This window comes from Armigeres subalbatus, chromosome 3 (assembly GCF_024139115.2).
Source record: "Armigeres subalbatus isolate Guangzhou_Male chromosome 3, GZ_Asu_2, whole genome shotgun sequence".
In the NCBI taxonomy this organism is placed as follows: domain Eukaryota; kingdom Metazoa; phylum Arthropoda; class Insecta; order Diptera; family Culicidae; genus Armigeres; species Armigeres subalbatus.
This window is the reverse complement of record NC_085141.1, coordinates 49442293-49465954: the sequence shown is the minus strand read 5'-3', so window position 1 is coordinate 49465954 and position 23662 is coordinate 49442293. Positions and strand designations below refer to the sequence as shown.

General features: G+C 38.5%; 1 protein-coding gene and 1 long non-coding RNA gene across 5 annotated transcripts in view; both read right to left on the bottom strand.

Annotated features, from left to right (window-relative positions):
* LOC134227499 (latrophilin-like protein LAT-2) overlaps window positions 1-23662 on the bottom strand; it is a 349547-nt gene that overhangs the window by 74507 nt on the left and 251378 nt on the right. The window lies entirely within an intron of this gene.
* On the bottom strand, window positions 8131-9307 carry LOC134225119 (uncharacterized). The gene is made up of 3 exons (XR_009983173.1): window positions 9122-9307; window positions 8991-9063; window positions 8131-8936 (listed from the first exon to the last, which is right to left on the bottom strand). It is a non-coding gene; the product is annotated as an uncharacterized LOC134225119 (long non-coding RNA).

Genomic DNA, 23662 nt, shown 5'->3' with positions numbered 1-23662 from the left:
GGTGTGATTTATTTTGTAGGTTTAGAGAGCTTGTAGCGAATGATGTTGGACCCCCGAAAAAGCTAGCATCTTGTGCGGTGAAGTAGTTGTACGGCAAGCGCAATCTATCGTGGTGGAAACATGTTAAGCAATCGTCCATTGTCAGTAAATTTAAACGTGTATGTAGGAACAGCTGGAACCACGATATTAGCGATGTTAAAGCATTTCTTGCGAACTTTTCTAGTGTACTAGTTAATATGTTCATTTGAACCAAACATATCAAAATAATTTGGTTTCGTTTTCTAAGAAGTGGCACTCAAATTGTATGTTACTTGGGTTCCGAAGAAGCTTTTCAAAATTTATAGAACTATACATACATATTAAGTTTATTGCATATGAATAAATATATTGATGCAATGCAGCTTGCCTCCATCGGTACACTTCTGTGTACCATGCCAAGTAAACAAAACCACTCACTTTGCTCTTTCTCTTTTCCTACAAGAAATCCAGCGAAGCATCGCATAAAACACCACGCGTCTCCTTCAGCTTGCTTGTGCAGTTCCCTCTACAACCGTTTTTCTGTAGTGTTTCGTGTAGTGTTTTAGTGTTGGAAAATGTAGTTCACTTTGCCTTCTATACCGCAGAAGAGGCGGTGGTCGGGCCATTGGACCGAATGTCGGTCGTTTGGTCGAATAGTCGAAAAAAAAATCTCAGATTGCGAATACAAAAATGTGAAAAGTGATTAGTGGCGAACTATCAAGTAAGAAAAGACATGATAAATAATATGCGAGAAGTTGGCAATGAATTAAGAATACTTTGAACAAACAGCTATCTTTATCCTTTTCAGATGAGGGCAAAGAGTTATCGCTATTCTTTTTTGTTGTATGTTTTTTGCATTTTTCAGCGAAAATTACATTCCCTGGTTGTATATTATTTGGTTTTTCAAAAAAGGTTGAAATATCATTTTACATTTTTATCAATTCGATTTTATGAAAGTACGTAAAATTTCCAATGTAAGAAACATACTATAATTTCTTCTAAGTGCTGTCACTTTTTAAATTCAACGGTTTGAAGATAAAGTACACCGATTTTTTCCAGTCTTTTCAAATGGTTTTCGAATCTATTTAACATAGAAACAAATTTGACTGAAATCGTCGATATTTGTTATCTAAGATGTTAGTAATGGGTCAGTGGCTGATCATTATCATGGTATAGGGCTGTGGGTGAAAATATCAAATAATTTGTTCTCCGAAATACAGTCCCAGGGTGAACTATTTTGAAAAATTATTTTCAACGGTATTAATATTTGACATGTGTTACTGCGGAAGGCCTTTCATTGAATGCTGCACATTGGATCAGGATGGACGAATGATGGACAAATATAAAAAATAAATTTAAAAAATATCAAATTTACGATAAAAGAACTAGACAATCCTTGGAGCAATAGTAGAGGACACGTTTGCATGTTTCAACCTTTTGGTATTGGTTGCATTATATGAACTTGTATTTACTATGTTATGGGTTAACATGAATTGTTGAATTTAAACTTTAAACTTCTGAATTATTTAATAGACCTAGCCGATTTTGAATTTTCAAATCTGTCTTTTGTTTTCAACTTTTATAACATTTTCAGGGGTACTGGATTTTTTTTAATTGTTTAATTTATAATTGATGCTGATTTAAGTTTTATTGTTTCCAGGCTATGGTCAATCATTATTTTCCTCTCCAGCACTCAAGAAACCACTAGATTGGGTAGTTCACCTGGCCAATTTCAAATCTGCATAATCTAATTTGGGCTGCAAAATGGTGGGTTGACATCAAGGAAGGAGCGCCCAACAGAGCTCTGGTCCCCACAAGTCCCTATCTCACACTTCCACGGGTCGTCCGATGACAAAAGACCGCCAGCTAAGGGTTGTGTACTTAGCTGGTAGTGCCTTCCTAGGCACTGTTGTCCTTCTGACATCAGCTAGAGTGAGAAGGTACGCCTCGAGCGTCTGTTCACCAGGAGGTGCGGCTCAAACAGCGTCTGCCTGGTACTCAGCGGCTGATTAACGAAATGCTGTATCGCGTCAGCTATACCTAAGGTGGCAGCCCCATCATCGCGATGTAGGTAACGCGACCCCGGTAAGGTAGCTTACTGAAGCCTCTCAAATACCACGAAAAATGGAGATAGAAGAAAAAGAGAACGTTATTTTTGGCAACCGACCCGGCAACGAAATAAGGACTATGATTGGAAACTCGGTACCTGGAATGTCAGGACCCTAAATACACCTGGACGAGTGAGCCTTCTGGCTCGTGAACTGCAGAAGGTTGGAGTGAACGTGGCTGCTATTCAAGAAGTCCGATGGCCTAGATCCGGAGAACGTGAATTCCGAGCCGTGGACCCCACGACCAATGCTGCATTCAAGTATAACATCTATCACAGCGGCGGTGAAAAAGCAGAGCATGGAGTTGGTTTCGTAGTGATGGGCAAGCAGATGAAGCGAGTGATGCGGTGGAAACCCATTAGCGAACGAATCTGTGTGTTGCGGATACGGGTCAAATTCTTCAATTACAGCCAAATCAACGTGTACGCACCGACAAACGATAAATCCGACGACGTGAAGGACACGTTTTATGAATGTCTTGATAAAGCCTATGGAGAGTGCCCAAAGCATGACGTGAAAATTGTTATCGGAGACGCTAACGCTCAGGTCGGTAGAGAGGACTTTTTTCCGTCCCATAATCGGTAGGGAGAGCCTTCACTCCGCTACCAATGACAACGGCCTACGGCTAGTAAATTTTGCTGCTGCCAGAGGGATGGCCATCAGTAGCACCTACTTTGCACGAAAGAACATCCGAAAGCTCACCTGGAGACACCCAAATGTTGAAACTTGCAACCAGATAGACCATGTTCTGGGCGATGGGCGCCATTTCTCGGATGTTATCGATGTGCGGACATTCAGAGGTCCGAACATTGACTCTGATCACTACCTCGTTGTCAGTAAAATTCGATCACGGTTGTCAACTGTATCGAACGAAAGATCACAGCGAACGATGCGTTACAATATCCAGCGATTGTCGGCGGAAGGAGTATCGGCTGAGTACCGCCAGAAGCTCGACGAACGGATAAGTGCAATCAACGTTAGCGACAACATCAACGATCTATGGGAGTCGATCCATGGAGCGGTGAACACAACAGCACGAGAAGTGGTAGGCACTGCACAGAGGCGACCCAGGACGGGTTGGTTCGATGTGGAGTGCCAGAGAGTGACAGACGAGAAGAACGTTGCCAGAAGCCGGATGTTGGTGTCAGGTACCCGATCGAATAGAGATCGGCACAAGGAAGCAAGAGCAGCCGAAAAACGAACCCACCGCATGAAGAGTACGAAGAACAAGTGATTAGTGAGGCGCAGGAAAAAATGGAGCAGAACGATATGCGGAGGTTTTATGAGTCTGTCAATGGCGTGCGGAGAAAGTCAGCGCCATCTCCCGTCATGTGCAACGACCAACAAGGGAATTTGCTGACAGATAAAACTGAACTGGCTGCCAGGTGGAAGCAACACTTCGAGACTTTGTTGAATGGAGGAAGTGACGGTGCATCGGAGAACAGACTAGATATTAGTGACGATGGACAAGCTGTGGAGTCATCTACACTAGATGAGGTTAAAAAAGCTGTCAAAGAGCTGAAAAACAATAAGGCTGCGGGGAAGGACCAGCTCCCGGCTGAACTTCTCAAACATGGCAGTGAGCAGCTTTACGAAGTTCTGCACCATATTATGTCGAAAATATGGGAAGACGAGGAAATGCCTGCTAGCTGGTTGGACGGCCTCATTTGCCCTCTCTTTAAGAAAGGGCACAGACTGGAGTGCGCCAATTACCGAGGAATAACCCTCCTCAATTCGGCGTACAAAATTATGTCCCGTATTCTGTCAACAGATTGAGACCACTTGAAGAGTCCTTCGTCGGCGAATACCAAGCAGGTTTTCGTGAGGGCCGATCAACGACGGATCAAATGTTTACCCTGAGACAAATCCTTGATAAATTCCGGGAGTACAACTTGCAGACACATCATCTGTTTATTGATTTCAAGGCGGCGTACGATTCAGTGAAACGGAATGAATTATGGCAAATTAATCTTGAACATGGTTTTCCGGCGAAACTGATACGGCTGATTCGTATAACGTTGGACGGGTCGAAATCAAGTGTAAGGGTTGCGGATGAAATTTCGACGTCATTTGTTACCTTAGATGGATTAAAGCAGGGTGATGCACTCTCGAACCTACTGTTCAATATAGCGCTCGAGGGAGCGATTAGGAGAGCTGGTGTGCAAAGAAGCGGTACCATTATCACAAAATCGCATATGCTCCTGGGATTTGCGGACGATATCGATATTATCGGAATTGATCGTCGTGCCGTGGAAGAGGCTTTTGCGCCTTTTAAGAGGGAGACAGCGAGGATTGGACTCACGATCAATACCAGCAAAACGAAGTACATGGTCGCTGGCAATCAACGTGGGTTCATTAGTGGTGGTGGTAGCGAAATAGTGCTGGATGGTGAAAAATTTGAAGTGGTAGAAGAATTTGTGTATCTTGGAACATTAGTGACGTGCGATAATGATGTTACCCGCGAGGTGAAAAGGCGTATTGCAGCTGCAAATATGGCTTATTACGGACTTCGTAACCAGCTTAAGTCCCGTAGTCTGCAAACGAAAACAAAACTCGCGCTGTATACTACTCTGATTCTTCCGGTGGCTTTATACGGCCATGAGACATGGACATTAAAGGAGGCTGATCGGAGAGCTCTCGGAGTGTTTGAGCGTAAGGTGCTGCGGACAATACTCTGCGGTAAACAGGAGAACGGTATCTGGCGGCGTCGCATGAATCACGAATTGTACCAGGTGTATAAAGGGCTGGATATTATTAAGCTTATACAACACGGCAGACTACGGTGGGCTGGTCACGTTGTTCGTATGCCGGAAGAACGACAAGCGAAGATAATATTTAGTAGAGAACCCGGAAGAGGCCGCAGGCTTCGTGGAAGGCCGCCTACACGATGGCTTTTTGCAGTTGAAGAGGACCTGAGGGCGCTCAATGTTCAGGGCGACTGGAAGCGATTGGCCCAGAATCGAGTCCAGTGGAGAAGGATACTCCATTCGGCGTAGGTTCATCGAAGAGCTGTAGCCCATCAAGTAAGTATAATCTAATTTAGCAATGAAAATATTTCTAAAATGTCCGTTTTTGAAAACACGTCTAATCAATTCTTACACCAAGTATCTAACTTCTACTTCATTATCACCTTCTGAACTACCTATAGTTTGTCACTTGCTAATCGCAGTCAGAAACGTTTCTATGATACTAGCTAACTATAAAACGAGAACGTTGTACAAATATTTATGTTGGGTTTAAATATGTCATTATCTAAAATAATTTTTTTTTGTTCCGGGAATTATCTGCCTTTTTGTATTTTTTATTTTTTTCCCTTCTTGAACCACTGTGCAACGATTAATATTAGTCTTCCGATATAACACATATTGAAACCTGTTCGGTTTAATCATTCTTTCAAAAAAAAAAGGTGACTCCTGGGGTGTATTTTTAGACGAAATATTTGGTCTTTACAAAGTATTTTTTTTTCGCCTTACCCCATATGTACAATAATAATGACTAACCACTGCTCCAATACTAACAATTAATTCAATAAAATTCGACGATTGCAGTAACATTTGATCCCATGTTAAATATATTCGAAAAACATTAAAAAAACGGGAAAACATATAAAAAATACTGAAAAATTATTAAAAAAATAAACGATTTTAAGGTTTGTATTCAATGTTCGAACTTTTTTTTTCACTGTGTATATTTTTTTCACATAACCCCATCAATTAACTAAAACTTTGCTGAAGACATCAAAACGATCGAACAAGCCATTTTCGAGTTTTTTTTTAAAGTAGTCAAGGTGTTTTTGCTTAGGCCCTGGTCAAAAATTACAGTAGAGTCTAAATCGCAAACCAATGATGTAGAATATGTGTTTTAGCCATAAAGTATATATAAGCGAAATTCCAGGGAAAACAAAAAATACAAAATTGAAATTTTGAAATAAAATCCTGATTTCCAGTTAACTTTGTAGAACACTGATAATATATTTTTTGAGTATTTGACACTAGATAATTTAAATCAAAACTATAAGGCAGAGCAAATATCATCTTCTTCTTCTTCTTCTTCTTCGAGGCAGAAGATGATGAAGAGCAAACGTCAATCACCATGAATTAGCACCAACACTTAAAACCAGAATTTAAAACTAGAATTTATAAGTGAAAAGTAAAAGTTGAGAAGTGAAGAGTGAAAAGTGAGAAGTGAGGATTGAGAAATGGGAAGTGGAAAGTGAGAAGTAGAAAGTAAAAAGTAAAGTGTGAAGTTTGAAGTGAAATTTAAAATTCAAGAATTGAATTAATCCTTATTCTTTCTTTCTTCCTTCTTACTTTACATTCCTTGTTACTTCTCTCCCCTCGTCTTTCCTCTTTTTTCTTTTTACTAAGAGGAATGAGGAAGAAAGAAGTCTCTCTTCTTATTTCTATCTCATTCCTCCTTCCGTCTTTCTTCTTCCTTTATCCTCTTTCCTTATTAATTTTTCGTTCGTCCTTCCTCCATCTACCATCTAGCTTCTTTCTTGTCTCTTCCTTTTTCTTCCTTTTTCCTCCTTCCAATTTCATTCATCCTGTTTTCTTCTCCATTCTTCCATTTTTACATTTTTCTTCTTGTTTCTTCCTAATCATTCTTCTTTCTCTCTTCTTCATTTTTTTCTTCTAGCTTCTTTCCTCTTCCTTTTTCCTTCTCCCTACTTTTTATTCTCTTTCTTTTTCCTACTCCCTTCTTCGTTTTCATATCTCATATATCACTACATACTTCTTGACAATTTGCTTCACATTTTCCTTCACATTACCTATATGAGGCCCAGAGACTCAGTGCTATACATGTTGGATATTGTTAACAGGTAATATAAACAATGCAAGCCGTAGCTCGACTTTATCTAGTCTGAACCGTTGAATAAGCATCACACTATTTGTCATTACTCTAACTTAAAATCACAATTATAAATTAAAATTTGACTTCAACAAACTTTAAAACAGACAATACATAAAAATGGCAACGAGGATGAACAGTCCTAAATACCATCTAGGATTAAAAACTGTGAATTTGAAGTGATCTTTTCATTGTTTCATTAATTCAAAAGCGATTTACAATTAATTCAATAGTGACGACAAACGCACTGCTGTTGTTATTACATATAATAAAATAACTATTGAGCTTTGAGTAGTGCTAATATTTAACCGGCTATAGGAGTGAAATTTCACTATTTTTTTCGTGGGATAGGTGACAATCAATTAATGCTAGTGAATGAGTTGATAGTGATATACGACGGAGTGATACACGGATCTAGGAATCGTTGCAGTTATTGCAAGCAAAAAAGCAGTTTTTTTTCGCAATTTTATGTAACTTAAAATAAAGCAAGCCTTCAAGTCCAATGTAGAGTGGATACAAAGATAAAGAATTGGTTAGCTACGGAATCGATCGATTAAAGATATGATGCAAGAGTAAGATTTCACGGAAAGATGATGTGAGTGAGGGGAAATGTCATTTCGATGTCATGGGACCAATTTGCTAATAAATTTTTTCACACTTTATTTACAATTATGTTTTTTATATAAACATGTAGCCCTCAAAGGACCGTATAACTTTTTCTAATAGATAATTTCTCAAAATCAGATATTGGCGACTTGAGAGCCGAATTAGTGTCAAATGACATTAATGTCATGACAATCCGTGACATTTTTTAAATTTCGCTCTCATAACTTAGACTTTGTATTTAGAACAGTGATCTTATAGCGCGTAATTTGCGCTAGCAGTTCCGCTCACCGATTCGTGACCCAGCTCGAAAAACGGACGGCTTAAGCGCCACCTCAAAGAGGGCCGTCCGTCGCTTTTAAGATGCCTGGCGAAACCCAGCCTCAGGGCGGGTTTTATTATGTGTCTGAGCTATAAGGGGACCATCTGTCGGGAATAAGGGAAAGATTCTGCCTCAAGGAACCCGAAGAAAAAACTGATGCTAACCGTCGTTCTACCAAAAACCCACAAAAATACCACTCACGAGTTATCCTCACCGGACGGACTTCTTCTCTTCCCAAATCGTATGACCGTCTAGGACACGTGAGTGCTGAGGCTGATTTACCGGGCAGCCCAACCTGGAGTACAACACTGAACAAAAACTACAATTAGAACGACGCGAAAAACATGAGAAATCCTTCGGACTACAATTATCGTTACATGGAAGCTTTACTTAACGGAAACGCATTTATTCAACGGAAACAAGACAGATATACATTTATTGCGGTTTCGATTACCCTAGGGTTTTATTCATATTTGTTCCTTCCTCACTCTCTACTCTTCACTTCCTTCTTCCCTCTTTCACTTCCTAGCTTCCTACTTGTGTGCGGTTTTCTATTTCTGGTTCTAGCGATGGCTAGCCTAGGCTATCGTTTGTGATGATCGAGCTCGTGTGTGTGTGGAGATATGCATGCATGCTTGTTTTCTACTCACGGTACCGTAGTCTTTGCAGCTTCCCGGCCGGCAAGTGGTCCTATACCGACGAATGGTGGCCGGGGCGATGATGATGAACTGCGCTTAAGGAGATTCCCAGACGGACGGCTTCCGTGCTGGTGCTGCGAATCACGCCGACAACGGAGTATGGCGCTCGCATTCGACGCGGGGACGTCGATTTCGTGGACGGTTTCCACGGGTTGGGGTTTACAAAAAAAGCCTTTGCTCTGCCGGAGAATCGAACCTTCCTCTCAAGATCTCCCCCGATCCGGGACCCTTGACGATGAAGCGTGGGGTCGAGAGCGCGCTTGGCGAAAAGTTGCGGTGTGCCGAGCTGGCCTGGATATCGATAGAATCGATCCTAGACAAGAAGCCGTCGAACGGCTGTTTCGACGCAATCAATTAAAAATCTCCACACAAACATCACAATGAATTTACCTTTTCTACACACAATTCGCACACACAAAAAGTTGACCGCACGTCACCTTTGACCCTAATGTTGAACTTTGGGCTACACGGAAGGAACAGAATTAACTATAGAACTTAAGACTTCTCACATTTAAACGTACCAAATTAAACACACCGCGACACTAAGTACATATAAGTACTAACTACTCGCACTCTCGCCTCTTCCACGGTTCAAGTCAAAGTGAACGAGTAGAAGTCCAAAAAGTCCTCAGATTAAATGCGACTATCACGGTCTTCGTGGCCGGAAGTGCGTCAAATTCCCGAAGTGATTCAACGACCTTTTCGAACAATCAACTCTCATCAACCTTTCCTTCGTGTCACCTGAAGCTACATCTCTTTCACACTTATGCCGTCTGGATAATTCCCCTCATTAGCATCGCACATGCGTGCGGACTAGTTAAAAAGAGAGAATGGTTCGGGATTGAACTTTGGACTTTTCGAGCTAGATCGGTTTTGGTGGTGGCTTGGGAACGATGGCTTGACTGTTATAATTTCCTAAGGCGACATTCTTGTATGCCAATTATGCGGATTTAAGTAGGGGTGCATTTTATTCGGAATGGTGACATTTATTATCGCATTATATTTTAAGTGAACTATGGGAATTAAGTGTATTTAACATTGAACGAGCATTATAATAATGATAAACAAATTTAACACAAAGAATAAATTAACATTGAAGCATCCAAAATATGATAACAATTTAATATACTTATAATAACAGCAAATAATATACATTTAAATCTAAAAATAATATATACAAAAGTGACCATGTTACAATCTGTTCAACAAAGTTCTATGATCTTTTAAGGATTAAATGGTTATCAAAAAATCCGAATTGTTAATAACTTCTGAAAAATGTTGTTAGCAAATTAGTAATTGCAATCCCACGACATTTTTTTTGACAATTCCCGTCACTGGATGTGACCCCGGATTGCAAGGGTTGACGGTCAGAATTTGATTATTCTTTTGTTTGCGGAATGTTGCATGTTAGCTGGTTTATAATTTATTTGTCTGAGATATATTATGATAACATAATTATCGAATTAGTACTGATTTTTTACAATTTTTGTATTGAAACACTGAAACATGACAAAACAGGTACTAATTGGTGTCCATTTTGACCGCACAGAACAACAAAATGGGCCCGCACGAACTATCTGCTTATTAAGCAGAAACTCGACAAAACAGGCACTCCTCTTTCGGAATATCGTCTATGGATTTCTCCAGAAATCCTCGGAAAATAACTTCGGAGATATATCCAGAAATTCCTTTGGAAATACAAAAAAGGAATTGAAAGAAATTTTCAAAAATTTCTTTGGAAGGTACTTTACGAAATCTTTTAGGAATTTTCTCAGAAACTTTTTTAGACATTTCTTTAAGAATTTCTTCAAAATTCCCTCGGAAATACTTAAGAAAAATCCTTCGGATATTCCTTTAGGAATATCAACAGATATTGTTTACTACTACTTCGGGAGAAATCCTTCGTAATTTTCTTTGGCAATTTCTTCGGAAATGCTTTTAGGAATTTGTTCGGAAATTGATTGAGGAATTTCTTCGGTATATGTTTTAGGAATTCCTCCAGAAATTCTTTTGAGATTTTCTCCACGAACTAATTCCAATAATAATTAGGAAAATTACGCCAGGAATTCCTTTTGACATTCGTCCAAGAATTCCTTCCAAAAATTCTCTGGAATGGGCTTTTAAAATCCTTCGGAAATTCTTTTAGTGAAGCCACACGAAATTTCTTCCGAATTTCCTGCACTAATTATTTCGGAAATTTTGTTGGAAGAATTTTTCAGGAAATTGATTTAATAATGAAATAGGAAATTCTACATGAATTTTCGGAAGAGTTATAGTATATCCGAAGGTCTCAAACTCAGTCTCAAACTGATTAAATTTCCGGAGAAATGTCCGAAGGAATTTCTAAAAAAAAATCCTGGATGATGTTCTAACGAAATTTCTAAGGGATTTCTTAAGAAATTACTGGAAGAAATTCTTTGAGAAATTCCTAAAGCAATTGCTGAAGGAATTTCTTAAAACAGTTCGAGGGAATTCCTAAACCAATTTTGGAAGGAATAACTTGATGCGTTTCCAAATGAATTTTTTGATCTATCTTCTAAGTAATTTCCTGATACTTTGCCGAATGAATTCCTGCAGGAGACTACGAAGGAATTCTTCAAGAAATGTGCAGAAAAAATCAAGAATTAAGGAAATCTCATCCGGTGTTCCATCGGAATTTTTTTTCAGACATGATCAAGAAAAACAATAACATTCCTGCTATTTTCCCATGAACGTATTACAAATCAACCATAAATCTTTTTTTTAAAATGATGAATGACAAAATTTTTAAAATCTATGGATCATCTAACCAAATTCATGGATCGTATTATTGAAATTATGGAACATCATCACGATAAAAACTTGATTTTTTTATGGATCAGAATATATATTTTCATAAATTATTTTCCATAGATTTATGGATCGTTTGTCATACGTTTATGAGAAAATAACTGGGAAGGCTATTGTTTTCCTTGATCATGTTTAACGGAACATATTATCATATTAATTGCAAAATTTTAGCGTAGTAATGGGCCTTTAAACTGTTTTTATGGGAGTTCCCAAACTATTCCATGTATATACATTTTGGTCTTCTCCGTCCAGGTGTTCTCACTATATATAAGAATCCGGAATAGTTGTCCTAAGTTGCCTACGGTCCATCCAGAACCTACGCTTTTTAAGGATTCTAATGAAAAATACTTTGTATAATTTGTATGAGCCATGACTATAGCCCATTCCCATTATTTCTCAAAATAATTACCCTCCTTTCTAGTCCTTACTCTACACTGCTTTTTGAAGTAGAATACCCGCAAAGTGAAAATCTATCGGGAGCATTCTCTAGTCAAAACGAAAATTATATAGTAAAATGTGGAGTATGTACTCTACCAACAACAAGCAGAAGTTGTTAAATCCGTGAAATCAACAATTTCAAGCTTTCCAAAAAGGGAGACTGACTCAACTCTTTTGTGTTGAACTAATGTTATGGCCCTTGGCACATGGAAACAAAGGTAGCGTACAAGAAAGCCTAAGTTTCGTGCCGAGGCTCGTCATGCCCTCGTCTCCAATTGTTGATGAAAGTTTTCTTTCTCCCACTAGGAAAATCACACTAATTCACGTCATATTTTCAATGAGAAACTTTCCCAAATTGCTATACTTGGCTCATTTCACTGCATCCCTCGCCGTTCCGCCAGCCCCATTACTTTTCCACCAATATAACGCCACGCAGATAAACTTCCCATTCAGCTCACGTCCCTTTTGACACCGACGACGAACTTTGCCCTCGAGACCAAGTTTAACTGTAAATTATTCACACTCCGTTCGAAGACAATGCATGTGGCAACCTGGCACCATTTGGCACTTGGTTCGTCGCCAACTAGAGAGCAAGACCTTTACCTAGAACTACACACATAGATATAGATGAACAGCTTCTCGGGCTCCAGCTGAGGGAGCCACAAAGAAATGGAAAACTTTGATCGTTTTCTTTTGTATTTCGCCACTTTCAACCCATAAACACCGTTGATGCTTTGCCCTTCAACTTCCCAGTCCCAGCAAGTTTATATTGTGCTACACTTAGTACATATCGTAGGCCAGGCACAGTGGCATATCAGGTGGTCAAATGTCATATTTACCTGATTTGAGTTGTTTTGAACTGGTCTTGGGGCCAGGCATACAGTCTCGCCAGTGTTATGTCCAACAAAAGTGAATTTTGCGAAGCTGTGATAAGAATGGAGGTTTATACTATTCCATGTTATCGCCCAATTCAATTGTATTTTTGGGGAATTACACTCTTTTTAGGTCGTTTTCTGGAATCTCTAGTCAAGTTCAGAACAAGGGGCTTCCCAGAACAAGCTTGCGGTTTGTCTGGATTAGATTTTTCTCAGGTGTTTCAAACGTCATCAACCATCGTTATACTAACACTCCACTAGCTAACGATTACGCGATTTGCATTCCGGTACGTCTCGCACGAGAATTACTATACCTTGTCATGTTAAATTTCTGTGATTCTACTTTTCCTCTGATGAGAGAATTCATTCACTTCTCCTAGCGTATGAAGTAGGACTACTAATCTGTCACCAGATAGAGGATACGTACAGACGCTGCAGAACCTAATGCTGCCGTGTTTTCTTGCTGCTAATATTTTTGATTGTTTGTCTTTGGCTTCTTCAAGAAATGAATGGCATAAAGATAAAACTCCGTAACTCTCAAAATCATTAAATCCTATTAAATAAACGATCAAATGCAAACATCTTGTATTTTAAAATGACTACAAACATTTATCTGGAATTTTATTCATCGAGCTGGTTTGATACATACTAACATCGATTTTTTTTCAAGAGCTTCTTTACAGAAATACGGCGACAAACATCAATTTAATAGTACACGGAAGTTGGTTCTCTCAGTTTGGAGAACCATCGGCCGAAACGTCGGGGAAGTAAAAAAAACCATCGCCCTGATTCTCCAGACTGAGAAAGCCAACTTCTGTGTATTACATCTTTTCCAGTCGAAAAACACCCTTTCAATTTAATACACTGGATTCTGTTTTTACACGATTTTTTTTCGCTCGTAATTTTGATCGTTTGACTTAAATTTGCCACCAAAGTCTTTGCAACATGCTTCAAAAATCCTTAAAAAATCACACGATAAAATATGTATTAAACATTTAGGATGAGTGCAAAATTGAGAAAATGTTAATCGTGTAAAAACAGAATCCAGTGTACTTGTATTCATCACATCTAAATGAAAGCGTTGTCAATAAAAAAGAGCCGGAGCAACTGTATTCTTAAAAAAAAGCATTATTCCATTCCATATTTTAATTTGGGAACTGAAGTCATTAAAAGAGATTCATACCAGATGGAGATTTACATTTCACTGTTTTCAAATTTATTATTATTTATCGCTTTACACTTCATATTTCTCACTTCTAACAATTTACGTTTTCAGTCTCACTTGTTTCGTTGAACTTCGAAGAACGGTCCAAAATGCAACCCTTAAGCTATTTCTATTCTAAATACCTAACCATTTCAACGTATAGGTGAAAAATTTTCAAACCATTTACAAACATTTCACAATGATCTCCTATTCAAAACAACAAGGTTTTCATAATTTTCTAACGCATTGAAAAATTGTTTTAAAAATAGGCCTGGGGCAAAACACCCAAATGGTGGTCTGAAATGACTCAATCACATGTAAAATGATGGTGAACGCATGGCTGTTTGTTATTTCTTAATGGAATAAATTAAAATCTTACGGATGTGGTGGAAGAATAGCAAATCGTTAAATTTGAGTGAATATGAAGGGATTTTAGCTCACTTTTTTTTATACCTACCCTCAACCGAAACAGGTTGCATTCGACGCAGTATTCAGCCTCATTGTTTCCTATTACAGTCGCCTCTCTACATCTCGATATTGAAAGGACCCTCAATGAATGATCGAGGAATGGAAGGAAAATTGAAATGGTTACTAGATTGAAAAAAGCTCTTTGCTATGAAAAACGACAACAAAAAAAAAGTCATTTATTGTTGTTCATGTGTTTGTTATTGTCCAAAAATCGTCCAGTAGCTTAGAAATATGAATATATCGACATAGGGAGAGAGAATCCTGAGCAAAATGTGACCAGAACACATCGAGATAGAGAGATATTGATATAAGGAGGTTATCGTGATGTTGAATGCCCAAATGTATGTAATTTGAAGGGACCAAGAAAACCATCGATATAGGGAGCGATATCGAGATATGGAACATCGATATGTGAAGAATCGACTGTAAAAATCTTTCCAGATCGGACTATGGGCTTGGAAGTTACGGCTAGAATATTTTTCTCATAAAAAAGCGCGTAAAAAGTCTAGCTCACTGTTCCCGATAGGGAAACCAAGTTCTTTTTTCGAAACAGCTGTTTTCAGCAATGCTGAACTGTAATTTATTTTTCAAGTTTAAAATAAACAACAATGATTCACTAATCTGGTTTACTTACAAATAAACTGGTTTCCTTTCCACAGTGCTACCTTTGCCCTGGATGTTGAAGTACGGTCCAACTACCCTCCTTTGGTCAACGGGTTTTTCCGTGAAACTGCTGCTCAAATATAGTTAATGTGTTACTCATTCCCACTATAGTTATTTCCTGGTTCTGCTTACGTTCTACTATACGTCGGATCAACCCAACTTGAGTAAGTCAGTCCGAATAAGGATTCGTAGTTTCACCGTATCTGCAGGTAAGTATTATGGAATTGTTCAAATTTATCTTTAACTATTTTTCCTTTCTTTTCAGGTTTTACTCACTGGCTTTTTAATCGCAACTAACCGACACCCCTTTCTGCTGATTCCAATAAATTTTGCACCGAAATTTGGCACGAAAATGATTTTTAAATATTAGCTCACTAATTTATCACGAAAATATCTTTTCCTTCAAAATGCGATGGCGAACTTTGGTTATGTTGTGTACAGTGACAATTCTCACTTTCCTTTACTCACTTTTTACTTCTCGCTTCGAATTTTCGTTCTTCCAATTCTTTACTTCTTACTTCTCACATCTTACTTCTTACTTCGCACTTTCTTCACCTCACTTTGAACATCTCACTTCTCGCTTTGAATTTCTCATTTCGCGTTTCTCATTTTCACTTATCACTTTTCACTTCTCTCTTCTCACTGCTCACTACTCACTTCTCACTTTGCACTTCTCACCTTTAAATTCTCATTACCAACTACTGACTTCTTTCTAAGGAAAAAAAGAGGGAGAAAGGTAGAAAGTAGAAGGAAGAGGAAAGAAAGAAGAAGAAAAGGTGAAAGGAAAAGGTGAAGGGAAAAAAAGAAAGAAAAGAGAAGAAAAGAAGCAAATAGGTAGAGGAAGAACAAAGAAGAAGGTTAAAGGGAGCAAAAATAATAAAGTAGGGAATTGGAAAGAATAAGGATATTGATTAATTATGATTAATTATTTTAGAGCGTCTTAGAGGAAATGCTACAAGGTTGAAAGACTATTATTCTTCCATTTACTTCCACTAAGGTACACCGGGGCAAGTTGAAACGGTTTTTTCAAAGTTGAACTTTGAAGTGCTGTGAAAAAATCACCCTTTGATAAATTTTCATTCCGTTTGCGGTGTTTGCTTGTTCGGCCCAAACATTATACATAAAAAATAAGCAACCTTACCAAACTTTTTTATAAATATTTTGCATACTAAAATAATTTTTTATATGCTCCGTTTCAACTTGCCCCGCATATCGGGGTAAGTTGAAACACTGCGCTGTATACAGACTTAAGCAAACTGTACCGTATCAAAAACAAAATATATGTGTAACTCAAGATTCACGAGGTTCTAAAGGTGACTATACTGCCAAGATTTGCATAAGAGTCCCATGTATATTTTTGACGATTTTGATTATCTTTCAGAAATTAGCCTGAAGTTGTCTCCTAAAACCCTGATAAAATAGTAAGCTTTGTTCTAGAACTTTGAAAATCAAATCCCACTTGATGATGAGACCATCTTGATATTTACTCGCATAAAAGTCACATTCCAAATTTTGATACTCTATACTCTTTTCTTTGAATTATACGCCTGATTAATTCGGCTGTGGCTTCTTCATAAATTCACATTAATTAACCAGCGTATCTCTCATAGACCCTCTATTGGAGCAAGGAGGGCTGGGGAAGTGAAAGGTGGAATTAACGAAATGTTTACAAGCCCTATGATTTTTATTTTTTTATTTCACAGCGAGGCAAAGTATATTAAGAAACTGAAAACTAGACCGTGCAGCTTAAACATGGCCCATTTTAATTCTATTCTTCAGTGGTGATTGTAGGAGGGATGCATTCACGACAGGGCAGAAATTTATTAAATTAATTTTCAGAGTTTTTGACCTTTCTATTAATTTTGGTTTTCCGAATGTACTTACGGATCATATTGAATTCTGGAAACTTTAATTGCGAGAGTGACGTTTTGAATCGTTGTTTCAACTTGCCCCGCACCACGCATTTCTATTTGCCCCGATGGGTTGAAAATGCGGAGTAATATCAAACTACCAAAATACAAAAATTAAAACGTATCTTTCATCGATTTTTCATAATCATTATGTTTATTCAACATTGAATGATTACCTACTGTGAAAATTTTATGAAAAAACACTTCCAAACATGATTTTGGCACCTTTTTCCTTGGCACGTCAAAAAGTTGGTTGGAATTTTGCAAAGGATGAAAAATAAACAATGGCAGGGATTGCTTTTAGTAGCTGCAATCTTCCGAGAATGGCAGTCAGAAGGTGCGTTTAGGGGAGTTATTTGTTGAAAAAAATAATCAGGGCATTCGGTCATTGCTGATCTAAATTACAGCTTCCGTTTCAACTTACCCCGCATTTTAACTTGCCCCGGTGTACCTTATTAACTTTTTTATGTATCAACAAGCAGATACGTATTTCGTTTCCTACTTGGAAACTTCTTCAGTGTTTGTTATCGAGTCGATTTAATGCTTTAATGCTTTTGAGAGTTACGGAGTTTTATCTTTATGCCATTCATTTCTTGAAGAAGCCAAAGACAAACAATCAAAAATATTAGCAGCAAGAAAACACGGCAGCATTAGGTTCTGCAGCGTCTGTACGTATCCTCTATCTGGTGACAGATTAGTAGTCCTACTTCATACGCTAGGAGAAGTGAATGAATTCTCTCATCAGAGGAAAAGTAGAATCACAGAAATTTAACATGACAAGGTATAGTAATTCTCGTGCGAGACGTACCGGAATGCAAATCGCGTAATCGTTAGCTAGTGGAGTGTTAGTATAACGATGGTTGATGACGTTTGAAACACCTGAGAAAAATCTAATCCAGACAAACCGCAAGCTTGTTCTTCATAAATTCACTTCTTCATAAATTCACATTAATTAACCAGCGTATCTCTCATAGACTCTCTATTGGAGCAAGGAGGGCTGGGGAAGTGAAAGGTGGAATTAACGAAATGTTTACAAGCTCTACGATTTTTATTTTTTTATTTCACAGCGAGGCAAAGTATATTAAGAAACTCAAAACTAGACCGTGCAGCTTAAACATGGCCCATTTTTATTCTATTCTTCAGTGGTGATTGTAGGAGGGATGCATTCACGACAGGGCAGAAATTTATTAAATTAATTTTCAGAGTTTTGGACCTTTCTATTAATTTTTGTTTTCCGAATGTACTTACGGATCATATTGAATTCTGGAAACTTTAATTGCGAGGGTGACGTTTTGAATCGTTGTTTCAACTTGCCCCGCACCACGCATTTCTATTTGCCCCGATGGGTTGAAAATGCGGAGCAATATCAAACTACCAAAATACAAAAATTAAAACGTATCTTTCATCGATTTTTCATAATCATTATGTTTATTCAACATTGAATGATTACCTACTGTGAAAATTTGATGAAAAAACACTTCCAAACATCATTTTGGCACCTTTTTCCTTGGCACGTCAAAAAGTTGGTTGGAATTTTGCAAAGGATGAAAAATAAACAATGACAGGGATTGCTTTTAGCAGTTGCAATCTTCCGAGAATGGCAGTCAGAAGGAGCGTTTAGGGGAGTAGTTTGTTGAATAAAATAAATCAGGACTTCGGTCATTTCTGATCTAAATTACAGCTTCCGTTTCAACTTACCCCGCATTTTAACTTGCCCCGGTGTACCTTATTAACTTTTTTATGTATCAACAAGCAGATACGTATTTCGTTTCCTACTTGGAAACTTCTTCAGTGTTTGTTATCGAGTCGATAACAAACACTGAAGAAGTTTCCAAGTAGGAAACGAAATACGTATCTGCTTGTTGATACATAAAAAAGTGATAAGTGGAAGTAAATGGAAGAATAATAGTCTTTTAACCTTAATAAGGATATTGATTTCACAATTTTCAATTCTCACAACTGACTTTTATCAGTCACATCTCACTTCTATTTTCTCACTTCTCGGTCCAATTCTCACTTATCATTTCTCACTTTGCAGTTCCCGCCTCTCACCCCTCAGTCCACACTTTTCACCTCTCACTCCTAATGTCTACTACTCACTGCTCACTTAGCACTTCTCACTTCTCACTTTTCAATTCTCACTTCCTACTTTTCAAAACTCCTTTTTCACTTCTTCTTTTTACTTCTTACTTCTCAATTCTTACTTTCCTCTTTCCTCACTTTTTACTTCGAGCTTCAAATTTATCGTTTCTTATTACCACTTTTCACTACTCATTTCTTACTGCTCACTACGCGCTTCTCACTTAGCACTTGTCACTTCTCAATTTTCAATTCCCACTTCCACTTCTTATTTTTACTTTTCACTTTATACTTCCCATTTCTTACTTTCCAATTCTCACTTTCCTCTTCTCACGTTTCTCTTCACACTTTTCATTTCTCACTTTCCACTTCGCACTTTCCACTTTGAATTTCTCAACTCTAACTTATCACCACTCAAAATTTAAGTCAATTTTTCAACTATTCGGCTAAATGGCATTCGGCCAAATGGCCATACACCGTATATATCGTGCATGTGAACCGTTTCTGACAACATCGAGTTAGCAAAGTAAAAACGCATTGGAAAATTACTTCGACTTAGAGAATATCGAGTAAGGGAGGTATCGACTTACGGAGGGAACGCAATATGCTAGATTCAAGGGGCTTTGAATTTCATCGAGTAAGGTAAAATATCTAGTTACAGAACATCGATTTAGAGAGAGTTCATGTAGTATTTAACCATTTAATATAAAAATGTTTAGGGCATACACCCTTGACAAATTATGGTAACAATACAGCATATCTGATAGGCGCGTTTTCGCTCTCGTTTTGAATTACCGTGCCTAGTAAATTTGTAAAACAACTTTTTAAAATTCTGCCACAATCCTTACTACAGTGCTTTTACAGCCACGTATGAAGGACGTTAAAAAATATCATAGTGTGGAGGATTAGCAGAAAAAAACAAACTTAATTAGGGTTAAGGCAGGCATTTGCTTCTTTCCGTAATAGTCTTGAAAACCAATATAAGAGAAATTTTTTCCCAAACTCATCCGTACTAAATCGTAAGCTAAGAAGAAACGTTCTGCTATAGTGGAGTTCTAGCAAATGGACGTTGCTTTCGTTCGTTTTAGCCCCTACGACGAGGGACAGGGCCCTCATCAGCCGTGCGGTAAGACGCGCGGCTACAAAGCAAGACCATGCTGAGGGTGGCTGGGTTCGATTCCCGGTGCTGGTCTAGGTAATTTTCGGATTGGAAATCGTCTCGACTTCCCTGGGCATAAAAGTATCATTGTGCTAGCCTCATGATATACGAATGCAAAAATGGTAACCTGGCTTAGAAACCTCGCAGTTAATAACTGGAAGTGCTTAATAAACACTAAGCTCACTGGTGACTTCTGATAACGACACCAGCAGAGAAATTCGGAGACGCATCATGGCAGAAAATCGTACGTACTTTGGCCTCCGAGAAACGCTCCAATCGAATAAAGTTTGCCGCTCGCAGTACTGACTATCTACAAAACGCTTATTCGATCGGTAATTCTCTACGGACACGAGACCTGGACGATGCTCGTGGAGGACCAACGCGCACTGGGAGTTTTCGAAAGGAAAGTGCTGCTTACCATCTATGGTGGGGTGCAGATGGCGGACGGTACGTGGAAGATGCGAATGAACCACGAGTTGCATCAGCTGTTGGGAGAACCATCCATCGTTCACACCGCGAAAATAAAAAGATTGAGGTGGGCCACAGGAATCCGGTGAAAATGGTACTCGACAACGATCCAACGGGAACAAGAATGCGAGGTGCACATCGAGCAAAGTAGATCGATCAAGTAGAGGACGATTGGCGGACCCTCCGCAGACTGCATGGCTGGCGACTTTTACGCACTGCTCAGGCCACTCCGACCTTAGTCTGATAATAAATAAAGAAAAACTTTTTATCGGCAGTATTTTTCATGGGGCCCTCCCTCCAAAGCAAGACCATGCTGAGGGTGGCTGGGTTCGATTCCCGGTGCCGGTCTAAACAGTTTTCGGATTGAAAATTGTCTCGACTTTCCTGGGCATAAAAGTATCATCGTGTTAGCCTGTGTTAATGGTAACTTGGCTTAGAAACCTCGCAGTTAATAACTGTGGAAGTGCTTAATGAACACTAAGCGTGATATCTATTTTTACTAAGATCTATGCAACATATTCCAAAAAATCCCTAAAAATTGCAAGAAAAATCACATGATAATTAGTCTCTAGTAATTATTATTCTGTAATTTTTTCAGATGTGTGTAGAATTGAGAAAAACCTAATCGCGTGAAAACATTTTTTTTATGTATTGGAAAGTTAAATCAGACACCGTGGAGTTATATCAAAACCATGTTACTTTTATTGCTTCTCGAGTCACAGTCCTAGACAAATTATGAGCTTTCATTACTCTGCTTTGATTCACAGCAATATTGCCACGTTGGACCGTAAACATATTTTTAGCCTCAAAGCTTAATGGCATTCACCCATGGTATAAACCCGTACCGGAATACAGCTCAGGGAAAGAGGACTTGTACTACATCAACGAATCAACGACGGTCATCGCCAAAACGAAACCCAAAAGCAGTAGTTAGTCATCATTTGCTAGTTGGTAGCGTTCTAGAGGGTGCCGACCTACCGCCCGCCGTGCTAAGCTGAAATAGAACAACGACGAACGGACGATGGCGATGGCCGGAGGGTGAAATCGAGTTTATGAATAGCTCTGCAGTAGCGTGAAAAAGTTTTGGGACCGTCCGACCGGGGATCCCAGCCTGGCTTCAGCCGGAAAACGGATTGCGACATTTAGTTGCGAAGAAGTTGTCGGATCCGTAATTTCTGCTATTTAGGAGGATTTATGGAAGCAGTTGACCACAAACACTGCACTGCTGGGTGAGGGATACAAGTGGAAAGGCGACACTTGATCTGATCGTTTTATTAGTGGGGTTATTTTGGATTTCTTACAGATTGTCGTTTTGGGTTGGAAAATATGTGTAAATCGTAAGAAAGCTTGGGGATAGTTTATAACCTGTTTAGAGTAATAGGGTTACTGTTCCGGTTCTAGTAACCCAGAAGATTTTTTTTTTAGTATGGCTTAATTTACTTCCATGAGTCGATATCGAGTAATAGAACATCGACTCATGGAGGTTTGACTGTATGTTGAAAAGGCATACGATTTAGGGCCAATACGAATACTAGAGTGTCTTATTCTCGAATTTTATTTATTTTATTTCTCTGATGGCAACAACATAATTTAGCCTGGAGAAATTATTCCACTGCCGATTCTTTTTTTAAACGTGGGCTGTGTGCTGAGTGAAAAAAATCCGTGTTATTTCGAGAATTCATGTAAAAAATCCGTGCAAAAAATATCCGTGGTGAAAAGGTACCGGGTCTTTGTTAATATGGCGGATGCATTCCTCAGCTCCAATATGATGTAAGAAAGGTGAGGAGATCACTTTGTGTATTACAGAGCGGTTCGTTTGTGGTAATGTGTCGTTTCTGGCGCATCTTAGCAACCCTTCGAATTACATGACAATGCACAATGGTCCACAAAGCCAAATTAAGTGGAAATAGCTATTTTGAGCCTTAAATAGCAGAGTTAGAAATTAGAGAAAGGAAAATAGAAAAATTAACTACTATGATAAAGGTAAATATTGTTTTGCAAAAGTTATAGCCCTGTTTATTCCAATCACTTTGCCAATAAAAATGTCGTCTGTAGCTCCTGACGGAACTAGAGCATTTTTCTCATCTCATTTTTTTCCGTTCTAACTTTTTTATTTCAAATTTCTCAGTTAAGTCGTTTTCTTTAAGAGCTCTTTGGGTTTACTTTTAGAGCTCTTTAGGGCGCAACTTTTCGTGATAGTAGCTTGTCGATATCTTTCGCAGATTAAAAGTTATTCACATTTCACTTAGAAAATTAATATTTTTGTAAAATGGCAAAGTACATCATATCAAAAAATCAGAGAGGTGTTTTTCTTGTATCTCGAATAACACCGGTTTGAACTTGATTTTTGCCTTTCTAGCACTCTAAGGTGTGTCGAAAATACTCTATGTTCATTCCAAAGACTATTTTATGACAAAACCCCAGAGACCCTTTGTGTCACATACATCACATACCACATACCACATACCTCACTCATCTTTCGGGAACTTATCTTTAACCTGTTTTCCGACACCAAGTTGTTTTCAACGGGGAATTCTGTGCCCATTTTTGTATCATTGAAAATAGATCTGTATTGGACAATGGGCTCAAAGTAATGGCCAAAATATTTTTTTCTCATAATGTATTATAATGTACTCCAATACCGCTTGTTTTGCCTTTCTCGTATACAAAGTATATGTAAAGGCTATATGTTCGCTCCAAAAACAAACTTTTTATAGGAGGCTCAAAGACCCATAGTGTTATATACCGATCAACTCAGCTCGATTAATCGAGGTGATGTCTGTGTGTGTATGTGTGTGTATGTGCGCAAAAGTTCGCAAAAAGCCTAGCCCATTTTTCAGGCACTTACCCTTAGCCGCAACAAGTTGCATTCGGCGCAAAATCCTGTCCCATTGTTTCCTATTGAAAATTGGCAGGATCGGACTATGGGCTCAGAAGTTATAGCCAACATATTTTTTTTGACAACAACG